The 13,600-nt window shown below is 38.6% G+C and overlaps 1 long non-coding RNA gene across 1 annotated transcript in view; it reads left to right on the top strand.

Annotated features, from left to right (window-relative positions):
• The first annotated feature begins 2,058 nt into the window (after nucleotides 1-2,058).
• Nucleotides 2,059-13,600, top strand: part of LOC144586553 (uncharacterized) — a 65,928-nt gene continuing 54,386 nt past the window's right edge. Inside the window, exon 1 of the long non-coding RNA XR_013541432.1 lies at nucleotides 2,059-4,263. This is a non-coding gene — a long non-coding RNA (uncharacterized LOC144586553). The remainder of the gene's footprint in view (nucleotides 4,264-13,600) is intronic.

Below are 13,600 nucleotides of genomic sequence, written 5' to 3'. Positions count from 1 at the left end.
CGCTCCCTGTACAAGCGAGACATTTTTGTTTCAGTGGCAGAGTTACTCCTTTATTTTATTTTCCTTTGGGGGAGTGGGGGGGGGAGCCAGGCTGGAATGATTCCTGTACACACAGAAGAGGGTCACTTAAGGGCGCTCACACCCAGTGACTTTATCACAACAAATCCTTTCACACTATCTGATCACACCTTAAATTTAATCCTTCCCCCACCCCGGTTCATAGTCTGGAGGACCAGTGACCAGTTTGGCTCACATTTTTCAGCTCTTTACCTCAGAATATAGTTTTTTGAACTGGTATTCTGGAAGTTGCAATTAAGAAAAGGAACTTGTCCAAGTCCTGAGAGGAAGAGCTGTAAAGTTCATACATTACCCAGAAACAAAGTCGGGCAGATGCAGCTCTATGGCTAGGTAATCTCAGTCAATGCCTGAGAATAGCAGCAGTGTCATAGAATCATCGAATAATTGAGTTGGAAAGGGCCTATAAGGCCCTCACATCCAACCCCGTGCTTAATGCAGGAATCCAAATCAAAGCACAACTGACAGATAATTTTCCAGTTTTCTCTTGAATGCCTCCAGCATTAAAGTGTTCAACACCTTCCAAGGTAATTTATTCCATTGTTGTGCTGCTCTAAAAGTTTTTCCTGATGTTTGGCTTAACTCTGGCTTCCTGATTGTTCTTCCCAATCCACCAGTCACTGCTTTTTGAGGGGAGACAAAATTGTATTTGCCATGTGTCCTATCTTGCACCTCTAAAACTAGCCCACTGTTCTTCTACTTGGTATAGGGGATGTGGCACTGACACCAAATAGAATGGCTGCTTAAAGACTGAGCTCTGACTAACCTACCCACGAAGCCCTCCCGTCAATATAATTCTGCTGATTCATTCTCATAGCATGCTACAAGATCTAGCGGGTAAGCACAGAGTACTTTCTGTATTCCATAAATTCATTTCTTTACTTACTTTAAAGCTGCAGAACCCAATAAAGGCCTTGTGCGAGAAAAGCTTGAGGCCTATAATGGCGTTGGAGGAATCTGCAACGGACCTCCCGACCTCTCCTTCACCACAAAAAGCAGCAATAGCTAAAATGATTTCTGCAATGGAACAAAGAATTTTGATGAACATGAATGCTTTAATAAAGCTGCTTTCTCATCAGTTTGCTGATTTTATGATATCTCTAGAGAGAGTAAATCGAAAGGCTGATAAAGCAATAGAAACAGGAACAGCCTTACAGGAACAAATGGAAGCTATTGTAAAAGAAAATGGCTACCTTAATGATTGTGTGCAGCATTGGAGTCCCTTGCCTGACAGGACAACCTGAAGTTTAGGGAACTCCCAGAGAAAATTACAGAGAATGTAGACTTACAATTATTTCTGGCAAACTGGGTGGCTCGCGAAATCCAAACTGAAGACAGGAAGACCTCTCAGATCTCTGAAGATTTTAGATTGGAGTCATTGAATAATGCAAGTAGGCAGGGACCAAGATATGTTCTGGCAATGTTTCCAGGCCACAAAATAAGGAAGAAAATACTAGATACAGCCAGAACCCGGGAATCCGTTTCTTAAAATAGAAAACAGATCCTTGTATTTTCCAATCTGCCTCCAGAGACCTTTACCTGAAGAAGGGAATTGACGCCTATTACAGAAACCCTAAGATCTACATGCATCTAGTATATATGGGTTAATTCTACTAAGACAGTGGTGGTGAACCTTTTTGAACTCGCATGCCTAAACTGGGGGGGGGAGTGGGTGGAGGACCCAGAAGCGGCAGTGGTCCCAGAAGTGGCAGTGGACCCGGAAGTGATGGCGGCGGAAGTCCTGGAAGTGGTGGCAGTAGGGGGAATCCCGGCATGGAGGTGCCTCAAGATCCCACTCTGGATCCGCTGCCAGCACCAGGGTCTTGTACACTTGTACTCAATGAAGCTCTTCCAGGGGCTTTGTTCTCCTCCACCTCCAGCCTGCCTCCAGTGCTGCCCCCTTTTCCTCTCCAGTCCCACCTGGGACTTTGTCCCTTTAAGGGAGGGAGGGGGTGTCCTACACCTTTAGAGTGGAGGTGGGGGAGAGATGGGAGGCAAGTTATTTTCTCATGTTCCTTTGTTTCCATCCACCGGTGATCGCAGGATTCAAGGGAAGGCGGGGTCTCCTTATTCCCCCCCTACAGACACATACACCTTCTCAGGTTTGGCTGCGCGGGACGGGGAGAGTAGCAATCCGGTGACCTATGGCTCGTGTGCCAGAAGAAAGGGCTCCGCATGACAGCTGTGGCACGCATGCCATAGGTTCACCATCGCCGTACTAAGATATAAGTCTCCCATGTAAACAACCTTCTGCATGCATCAGATCAGGAACTTGGAAAGCTCCTTCTCCAGTACTGCATCTTCCCCTCCCAAAATATTGGGGAAAGAAAGCACAAAAAAGATCCCCCCATCACCACAGCCTTCCAAGGGGAACAAAGTCACAATTAGGGACACTTAAGCAAGCCTGAAACTCTCTGAAACAGATTAGAGACATGCTACCCACATTAACGAGCTTTAGGTATACAGTAAAGGTTCCCCTTGACATTTTTAGTCCAGTCGTGTCCAACTCTAGGGGGCGGTGCTCATCCCGTTTTCAAGCCATAGAACCAGCGCTTGTCCAAAGACAGTTTCCATTGCCACGTGGCCAGCGTAACTAGGGAACGTCGTTTTACATTCCCACCGAGGTGGTACCTATTTATCTACTCGCATTTGCATGCTTTCGAACTGCTAGGTTGGCGAGGAGCTGGGACAAAGCGACGGGAGCTCACTCCATCGCGTAGATGTGATCTTACGACTGCTGGTCTTCTGACCCTGCAGTACAGGCTTCTGCGGTTTAGCCTGAAGCGCAGAGTTATTGTTATGCTAATATACTCTCAAGTCTATTCTTTTCAGGGGGAGGGGATGGCAGGCATGTTGTCCAGCCCTATAGAACTCTACCCAGCCACAAGGACTGGTGATCACTACACACAAAAGACCAGCTAACGACACCCATCAATCACAGTGACAGATAATCTCTCCTCCTTGCTACAACAATACACCCACAACAAAAACACACTGATCACCATAATCACCCATCTCCTGAAAAGGACAAAAGCTGATCTCACAGCCATAAATACTGAACTCCCAAACAAACTGCACCAGAGCACAAAGTGTTGTCCTCTGAAGATGCCAGCCACAGAGATTGGTGAAACGTTAGGAAGAACAACCTTCAGAACACGGCCTAAGAGCCCGAAAAGCCCACAACAACCAAAGGGAGTTCTATCATCCTCAATACCAGCAGATTTATTATACTAATTTTCTGTCTGCATATGGTTCTTTGACTTTTTATCTACACAACTGAAGTTTTACACTGTATAAAGAAGTGAAAATAATTGATACAGTTCATCACCTGTTATTACAAAAACATAGCCTGAAAGCATTTTTTTTACCTATACAGTATTTGATTAACTCAGGATACCATAAATTAGTATGAATGTTACTGTAATGTACATTTAACTGATTAATTTAAAATTCATTGATTACATAACACTATCCCAACAAAAACCAATTGTACTGTACATTGTATTGTTGATTATATCATTAAAATTTAATCCATAATTAATTGTAAATATAGCAATTTCCTCTGTACACTGAAACAATGCAGAGCCCAAGATTTACACATATGCTTCTTTTTTATTTAATTTTTATTCATTTTTAATAGGGATAGGATTAGGGATAGGGGGCTGGAGGAGTAGACATTGTAATGATTTGGGTTTTTATGTGTTACGAGAATGGGATATGTAGTCCTAAGATTGTCCCAATAGCATCCATCTTGATTTAATGTCTGTGTCTGTGGTAGGAAAATTTTACATGCTGTTTCAGAGAAGCTTCGTTCTCTGGTTATCTAGTTGCTAAGGAGAGCCAGAGAGTTACATTCCTGGTAGTCATAATAATTCTGCTACAAGACATGATAACAACTCAAGCTTCCATGAGAAAGTTAGGTGGGACAACAAGACCCAGCAGGGGGTGTTCCTTATGAGGCATCCTGGGAAGGAGAAGGAAGTTGGTAAGGAAGTGGAAAAAGATGCAGTTTGACTGGGAAAGGACAGACATGTGCTTTTTCCCAAAATGGATTATAACTTTTGAATGGAGCTTTTTGCCAACATGGACTTTGGATTACAACTGGAATCTAACCTTTCCTGAAGGACTATGGACTATGGAGTCACAGGATACGTAAGAAAGACAACGCCTATGCACAATTCTAGCTTAGTATGTTTTCTTGTGTTATTTTTCTTAGCTGGAGTTTGTGGGGTGGTCTGTCTGACTTGATATGGAAATGTTTCTGACTGAATTGCTTTGCTATAATCTGAATTCTGTTTAGAACTATCTTTCTGAATAAAAGCAATAATGTTTAAGATTGCATGCATTGGTCTCTTGTACAAACTAGCCTAACTAATTGGCCACGAATATTTTGCTACCATATAGAGCCCAGATTAGCCTGAGTGTAAACTCATGGATTGTCTGCGTTTGTTGCTTTTTCTTAACCAAGGGGATGGACTTGAGGAAGGAGTGTTAGTCAGGGCCTGGCTGAGAAATTGGGATCATCTTAGCTAAGGACTGGCTAAACTCTGAAATCTCTCCTTCTCCGGCTTCCCCTTAATCTCCTTGGAGATGGGGGATTGCTTACAGACATGGGTAGGGAAAGGGTAAAATTCCCAGAGCATGAGAGGGTACTTTTACAGCTACTTATACAATTATACTAGAATAAAAAGATAACAAAAAAGAACAACTTAACACTTTCCAACACTTATTAAAAACATTTCATATGTTTTAGACATATTCTCTAGTTGCTATTTCTTTTGGAGGTACGTCATAGAATAGTTTTTGATTTTCATACTATAAATCTTGAAGGCAGATAATGTCCAATTTTAATTTCTGTGTTTGTAAATTCTTTTAGGTCTTTGGGAATTTAATGATAGAATTTAATGATCCAATGAGTAATGAGAAATACATTCTTAACAGCTTCACAAATTGCAACACCAAGGGAGTGGTTTATGCCATAAGGTGTTTGTGCAAAAAAAAAAACCCTATATAGGGAAGACTACGAGACCACGTAAAATAAGAATAGGAGAACGTTTGAGCAATATAAAAAATAAATGATTAGGCAACCCTCTTGTTGATCACTTTATAGAAAAGGACCATACATTAAAAGATCTTATATTTTGGGTCATTGAAAGAATCACTATCAACCAAGACAGGTTTCTATTGAAAAAAGAGATCGATTGGATTTTAAGATTGAATACACCAGTACCACGAGGGTTAAATGAGGAGATTCATTTACTTCCCCTGGTGTAAATACACCAAATAAATTGTAGACCTTGACTAAGCTGAGAATAAAATGCCTCCCTGTTCGGGGTCAACATTCCTGATTAGCTTTGGAGCTGATACAGACCAGAGGAATATAAAGATTTTGGTATGTGTTGACTATTTCATTTATTGAAGTCAATTATAAGGCTTTAACATTTTGAATACAGTCAACCCTTGACTTAACGAACGGCCCTAGTTACAAACATTTCAACTTACGAAGCGCTCTGATAGGACAATATGGACTCGACTTGCGAACTTGGATTCGAGTTATGAATGGAAAAAAGTGTGGGGAAGCCAGAGAAAGCGGGAAATTTGAACTTTCAGTTAGCAAAGAGGCTGCTTGTATGCTTCCTCACTCGTCTAAGTGGTTAGAGAGTGGGAAGAGAGACCTGGGACTGCCTGGTATTGTCATTTTTAAATGTAAAATTTTGTTTAAAAGGTGTTTTGTTTGGGTTAATGGGTGCTTGGGTAAAAGGGAGCTCAGTTTGAGCTAAAACCTGCTTGGGTAAAAACGTGCTTGGTTTCTTTAAAAGCTGCTTGTTTTGATTTAAAAGGTGGTTGGTTGAAAAGATGCCTGTTTTGGTATAAAAGATGCTTGATTTAAAAAGTGTTCTTTTTAAACAGTGTTTGTTCGTTCCCTCTGTGGTTTCCTGCCTTTTTTTTAACCATCTTAGGTTTAAAAAAAAAGAAAAAATCTGCCCCTAGTGGTAGGAACGGATGAACCAGCTTTGCATTGGTTCCTATGGGAACTAATGCTTCGGCTTACAAACCGTCCCTCGACCTAAGAACCAAAAACAGCCAGAATGGATTAATGGGTTTGTAATGCATTCCTATTGGAAATGCTGATTCGAGCTATGAACTTTTTGACTTATGAACTTATATATATATATTTGTAATTTTGTTTACTTTTAAGCTTCTGATGAAGATCCTGCCGAAATGTGTTAAGCAAGAACGTTTTTAAAGCTTTTCACCATGTAATAAAGACACTATGTATTTTTATCTATCCCAGACATCCTGAGATTGTTTCTCCTTGTATCCTTCAATGTGTTCTTTTCATGAGTTTCTTGGAGGCAGATAATATCCAGTTTTAATTTCTGCACTTTTTCGTAAGTTCTTTTAATTTTTCCTCTTCATGAATCCTCTGGTTTCCATGGTGGGCTTTCCTTTGGCGCTTCCCATTTGGCCTTCTAGCTCGAGTTCTGAACTTCCTTCAGAATTTTGTCCTGATGGTCCATTTGACTGCTCCTCTTCCTGTTTCTCATTTGTCTTTTTCTCTTCTTTCCTACCCAGCCATTCCCCCCTTTTCCCCCATAAATTCTTCTGCCTTTATTGTTGAATTAATAAAATATCTCCGTGACTGGAATTGGAAAGAGACATCTTCAGGTATCAACCACTTATATGTAATTGGAGTTTGTCTCAGGAGATATTTCAATTCTGCGTATTGTCTCCTTTTCTGTCTTATTTGCCAAGGGATATGTTTCAGAATCTTAATTTCTTTTCCTTTTATAGTTGATCCTTTATCTTGCATGTTTCTTAGAACATTTTCTCGAAATACCATTCTTGTGAATTAAACACGAATTTCTCTGGGAAGTTTATTATCCATGGTGTATGCTGTATTCTTTGTGCTGTATCTATATTTTGCTGTACTTTGTCAGTCACATCTCCATAAGTGGAACTAAAAATTAGTTACCAATTGCACTGTGTCTTCCACCTTTTTGTTCTGGAAGATTCTGGAATCTAAGTATGAGGTGGGCTCCCTTCATTTCTAACTTTAGCAGATTAATTTCATCTTGTTTTCTTCTGTTTTGTATCTCTACCAGCTCTGCATTCATGGTCTCCACTTTTTTCTGTTTTTTAAGGTTTTTTCTATTTTAGCTATTTCTTTTTTTATTTTCTGTAATTTGGTGTTTAATATCAGTCATTTTTATCCCTAAATCTTTGATTTGTTCAGATAGCTGAGCCATTCCTCCTTGTATCTGCTGTAATCCTGTGCATAACACAGAAGTTCAAAAAGTTCTATTCTCTGATTCTAGTTTTATCCATCAGTGTTGTAATTAGACTACAGTGGTGCCTCGATTTACGAACTTAATCTGTCCCAGAAGATGTTCACAAGTCGAAATGTTCTTAAGTCGAACCAGCATTTCCCATTGAAATGCATTGAAACCCGATTAATCCATTCTGGCTGTTTTTTGGTTGTACGTAGATGCACCAGTTGTAAGTCGAAGCATTAGTTTATTTATTTATTTATTTATTTATTTATTTATTTATTTATTTATTTATTTATTTATTTATTTGATTTATATCCCACCCATCTGGTATATTCTACCACTCTGGGCGGCTTACAGAATATCAAAAACAATTTTAAAAAAACATAAAAACATTAGCATACAACAATAACAAATAGTGCAGGAATAAATAAATAATAAATAGCAAAGCAAAGAAATCAGTAGTTGACAGGAGGGAAGGCCTGGATGTACATCCATGTTTTCAGTTGGCATTTGAAAGTACCCAGCGTTGGGGCCTCGCGAATTTCCCATAGGAACTAATGCAAAACCAGTTAATCCATCCTCTACCACTGGGGAGAGAATTCTTTTTTAACCTAAGATGTGTTTTAGTCTGTAAGACCCATCAGAGGATCAAATTTTTTTAAAAGACCCAAAAAAGTATATACAGTACAGTACCAGGCAGTCTGAAGTCTCTCTCCATATCCACACTCTCTAACCGCTGGGGCAAGTGAGGCAGCAGCCAGGCAGCCTCTTCGCTGGCCAATGGTTAACTGAAAGTTCAAATTTCCCACTTTCCCCACCTTCCCTGCATTTTTTTCTGTTTGTAAGGCAAAACTCCAGTCACAAGTCAAAGCAAATTTTGCAACTGGAGCTGTTTGTAAGTCGAAATGTTCTTAGGTAGGGGTGTTCATAAGTCCACTGTATTTATGATTAAGCTGTCCCACAGGAGTGAGTCTTTGCCTTTGATTAAAACAGTTCATTCACTGAACCAAGACCCATCAGTTCAGGACCCTCTGAACGTTGGGGGGGAAAGGATTTCCACTAGAAGTGGTGCCTGAAGTACCAGAGGAGACCAAAGGTGGAGAAGAACCAGCAGAAGCCTGTTTTTCTTCTCTTTGAAATCTTATCTGAATGCATGGACTGAAGAGGGAGAGATTTTGGGGAAAGAGCTGGGAACACCCCTTACAGAGAGAGGGGAGGAGTATAGAAGGATTTTGGAAAATATTGCTGACCAGAACTCTAAGTAAATTAAGATGCAGTGGTGCCTCGCTTAGTGACGTTAATTTGTTCCGCAAAAATCACTGCAGAACAAAAATGTCGCTATGCGATATTAAAAAGCCCATAGAAACGCATTGAAACCCCTTCAATGCATTCCTATGGGCTTAAAACTCACTGTTGAGCGAAGATCCTCCATGGCACTGCCATTTTCGGTGCCTCTAAAGCAAGGAATCCATCCCTAAATAGAGCGGGCAGCCATGTTTTTTCCCGGTGGCCATTTTGAAACCGCCGATCAGCTGTGCAAAAATGGGGGCTTTGTGATGATTGCTTCCCTGTGATCATTGCAAAGCGAAAATACCCCATAGAGAACATCGCAAAGCGATCGCTTTTGTGATCGCAAAAAGACGTTGCTAAGCGATTTCATCACTAAATGGAGCGATTGCTAAGCAAGGCACCACTGTATTTGTTTCATATAAGGAAGCTTTAAGGGCTTAAATAATGATACAGCAGAGAGTGGATGTAATCCATCAGAAAAAGTGAAAATGATTAGACCTATACCCAGTGAGATGCAGTACAGCAAAACTCACCCCTCTTTTGCTTGAAGGCTTGATTAGGAGAAAGAGAAATGAGTAAGAGAAAGAAAGGAGGGGAGAAAATAACTTTGTCATTGAACTGCTTTAATAAGACTCACTCCTGCAAATTATAAACTATTGAATTACAAAGTTGATGGATGTAGCAGGAACTAGAGATGAGAACTTTGGAACCCGGGAAGTGTTTTTAAATCTGTGCAGCAGTATCTGAGAGAAGGCACTGTGGTTAGTTTGGATGTAACAGTGGAGGTGATCCCCTTTATTACAGCCCAGAGCAGTCTTGAGTGGAGGAGCTGAAGAAAGGAGAAGGATATTAAATGAAAGAAAGCAACATAAAATGAGACAAAGCCCTTCCCCCTGCTAGCTACTAGTAATCACAATGACTGGAGAGAGAGACTGAACTGTAAATGCTACTTACCTCAAAGCATGGGCTGTTCCTCCAAACACTCATTGTTTTGACTTCTGAACTACAAGAATACCATAAACAGAGAAAAATCCCAGTCTAAACAGCAGAGTGAAAGAAAAGTGAGGCAGCAGTGCCACCTGCTGGAGAAAGACTGAGATAGCACCTCTAAAAGCACAGCAACCAATACAATAGACTCAGATAGCACTTGGGGGAAAGAAAGTGATAACTTGAACCATAGCAGGAAAAGGTAGAAGAACACCTAGAGGCTCCCCTGCACAGGAGCAAAGTCTAAGCAAAATAATGGGACAAAAGACCCTCAAGGATTGGCAAAAGAGTATTCAGGACATGTTATTTACTGGGTTACAACAGAAACAAGGAGGGATGGAGCAGCTAACTGAATAAATTAAAGATTTAGGGATGCAAATGATGGAGATTAAAAACCAAATCACAGAAAATAAAAGGGAAATAGCTAAAACAGCTGAACTTTCAATGAAGACAGAGAAAAAAGTGGAGGACATCAAGACAGAACCGCAAGGAATACAACAAGAAAGAAAAAAGGATGAAGCCAACCTACTAAAGCTAAAAATGGAGGCAGCTAACCTTATTCTTAGATTCCGGAATCTTCAAGAAGAAAAAAGTGAAGATGCAGTACAGCTGATAACAAATTTTTTAGCCCCACTTATGGAGATACCACCGGAAGAAACAGACCAAAACATAGATACAGTAAGAAGAACCAACACAGCATATATCAGGAATAATAAACTCCCCAGGAGAATGATATTTTGAAAAAAAAAAGTTCTAAAGACAATGCAAGATGAAGATTTTACAATAAAAGGGAAAGGAATTAAGATTCTGAAACATATTCCACAGCAAATAAGAAAAGGAGACAAAATGCAGAGTTGACAAAACTCTTGAGAGCAAATTAAATTACTTATAAATGGCTGATACCTGAAGGAATCTTGTTCCAATTTCATTCACAGAGATACAACATTAATTCAACAATGAAGGCAGAAGAATTTATTAGGAAAAAGGGGAAATGGTTGAGAAGGGAAGAAGAGCGAAAGACATGCAAGAAACAGAAATCAAGTGGCTCATTAGGACCAAGCTGAGGAGAAAGCACAGAATCTGAGCCAGAGAACAAAAAAGGAATTACCAAAGGAAAACCTACTATGGAAACAACAGGATCCAAGAGGAGGATGGAAAAGCTTAATAAAAATGGATCAAATTAGTTAAAATGGCTTACAGTACTATCAGTTAATGTAAGTGGCCTAAATTCACAAAAAAGAGAGAAAAGAATCTACCAACAACTGCAAAAATGAAAGTTAAATATTATTTTTCTCTAAGAAACTCATGTGAAAAAAACCATCAACATGTATTAGAAAATGAAAAATTATTTATATCAGCAGACTTTAAAAAAAAAGAGAGAGAGAAAGATGTGTATATATATATACTAAAGGAACTGGACCCAAAATTAGTTTTTGTGTCTGATGGTGGAAATCCAAAATGAGGCTAAAAATGTTAATTGTGAATATATATGACTCCAATTAAAACCAAGAACCATTTTATAATGATCTTCAATAAGAAATGCAGCAAGAGAATCTCATATTGTATCCTGGGAAACTTTAATGCCATTTTTGATAGACATTTAAATACAAACCTAGGAGAAAGAAATAAAATAACAAGAAGAAATATGTTACCAAAATCTTTCCTACAGTTAGCAGAAGAGCTTAATACGGTTAACACCTGGAGAACAAGGCATCCAATTGCAAGGGACTTTACATTTTACTTAGATAGATATAAAAGCTGGTCAAAGATTGATGCATGCTGGATATCTCTAGGCTGGATGAAAGAAGTATTGGAAATAGACATTTTCTCTAACACATCTGCATATTATAGTCCAACCTTAGTGCAATTGGAAATGGGACCTAAATTGTCATATTAGATACTAAATACAACCTTTTTAAGAAATGATACTTTTACAAAACAAATAAGAGAAGAGATGGATATATTCTTCAAACATATTACCCTGTTTCCCCAAAAATAAGACCTAACCTGATATAAGTCCTAGTAGGATTTTTCAGAATGCTCATAATATACGACCGACCACAAAAATAAGCCCCAGTTAAGAGAAACCCCACCCTCCACCATTGTGCAGCAACCAGAAGATGACATGACTGAAATTGAATAAATGTAGATTGTTGTACATGAAAAAATTAAAACATCCCCTGAAAATAAGCCCTAATGCTTTTTGGGGGGGGGGGATTTATATAAGACCCTGTCTTATTTTTGGAGAAACACGATATGCTTCCATAAACATCAATGGTAACAGTACAGGAAAAAAGTAAAGCCTTTTAAAAGGATTCATAATATAAATTTCAGCAAGACATTTTTTTAAAAAAAAAAGATAGAATAGGAAAATATAAAGAACTGGAAGAGGCATTGTCTTCATGTGAGAAACAGTTAAAGCAAAAACCAAATATGGCACAATTGAGGATGGAGATAAAATTAACACATCAACTGGATGTCTTGATGACAAAAGAAATGGTGAAAAGGATAAAATTTGCAAGACAATTTTTTTTGAAAATGCAAACAATGAGGAAGGTGGCTGGCATATAAATTATGAAAAGAAAGAGGAAAATCCATAACTCAAAACCTGAAAGATGAGGAAGGAGGGATAAAATATAGAGAAGAAGAAATAAAGAGGATTGTAGAGAAATTCTATCAAAATCTATATTGGGAAAAAAAGATTTCCAAAGAGAAACACAGAGAATATCTGGGGAAACATAACAATATAAAGTTAACAAAAAACGGCAATATTAGGAACAGCATATATACTGCTCTGATATTTAACATATACTTAGTTTTTTTGGTTAAAACTTGTATCTGTTATATAATACCAGTCAATGTTTTTGTAATTTTGACTGTGCCTGGAGTGTTTGAATAATAATAATAATAATAATAATAATAATAATAATAATAATAATAATAATAATAATAATAATAATAATAATAATAATAATAATACTTGGTACAGGTCCCAACATCAGTAGTAAAGTAAGAGTCAACTGTGAGTTCTGTACATGGAGTGGGAGAGTACCACTTGTTCTCATGCCTCAGCCAGCAAAATATCTTTGGGATGGCCTTGAGTCTCAATATCCCTTTGAACATACATTCGGTGGGTGGCAGCAGACCAACTACATTGCCTGCAAAGTACAAGGATCTTTTGTGTCATGTTTCTCGCAGATGCTTGTGAGGATGAACAAAATTAGTGGGCTTCTTTACATTTTAAAAATATTATAAATGATTCTAATCATCCTGCACTTGCAAGCTAGAGCTAATAGTAAGTAATCTGTAATGCAGCTGTAAGGAGAAGTGTGTTTAAGAGGAGTCAAAGTAGAGCTTTCAACAAAAGGCTAAAGTTATCACACTTCACTTCAAAAGCTTCATCTCCCATTCAAAACAGGAGGAGAGAAAAAAGATTACCAGCATATATCTGAGGTTCTTTAAACTAATGGCCTCTCTAGTCTACTTAGCATTTCTTTAAAATAACATTTTATATTACACCTTCCATAATTGATCCTACAAAATGGAGAAGATGAACAGAGAGAAGCAACACTGAGAAGGGAGTTATAATATTTCAATGCCATACTGTTACAGATTTATTCTTTGAAAAATTAGTTTTGTAGACAGAATATATGGAAGGGAAAGAAAAGGAAAGCAAGAAGATGAGAAGTGAAATAAATGGCTGTGATAAGGAGAAAAGTGATAACCTTGTAATTGTTAGAATTATCCCAATATTCAATTAAACCAGGCTGCACATTGACAAGGCATATAGAATGTGCAGTACTGGATTGTAACCTGGGCTGTTTGGACCAGGGTTCAGAATGGACCCTAGAATATGGCTTTGTTTCATCCTTGATAAGCACATAAGGCATAAAATCAGGGAGAATTTCAACTGCTTTGAGTTAGCTTCAAATCTAAAAGCTGAACAATGGTAGCTTCACTTTCAACAATCTTAC

The sequence above is a fragment of the Pogona vitticeps genome, chromosome 2 (assembly GCF_051106095.1).
Source record: "Pogona vitticeps strain Pit_001003342236 chromosome 2, PviZW2.1, whole genome shotgun sequence".
Taxonomy (NCBI): domain Eukaryota; kingdom Metazoa; phylum Chordata; class Lepidosauria; order Squamata; family Agamidae; genus Pogona; species Pogona vitticeps.
The sequence above is the reverse complement of the archived record's forward strand: the minus strand, read 5'-3'. Positions and strand labels throughout refer to the sequence as shown.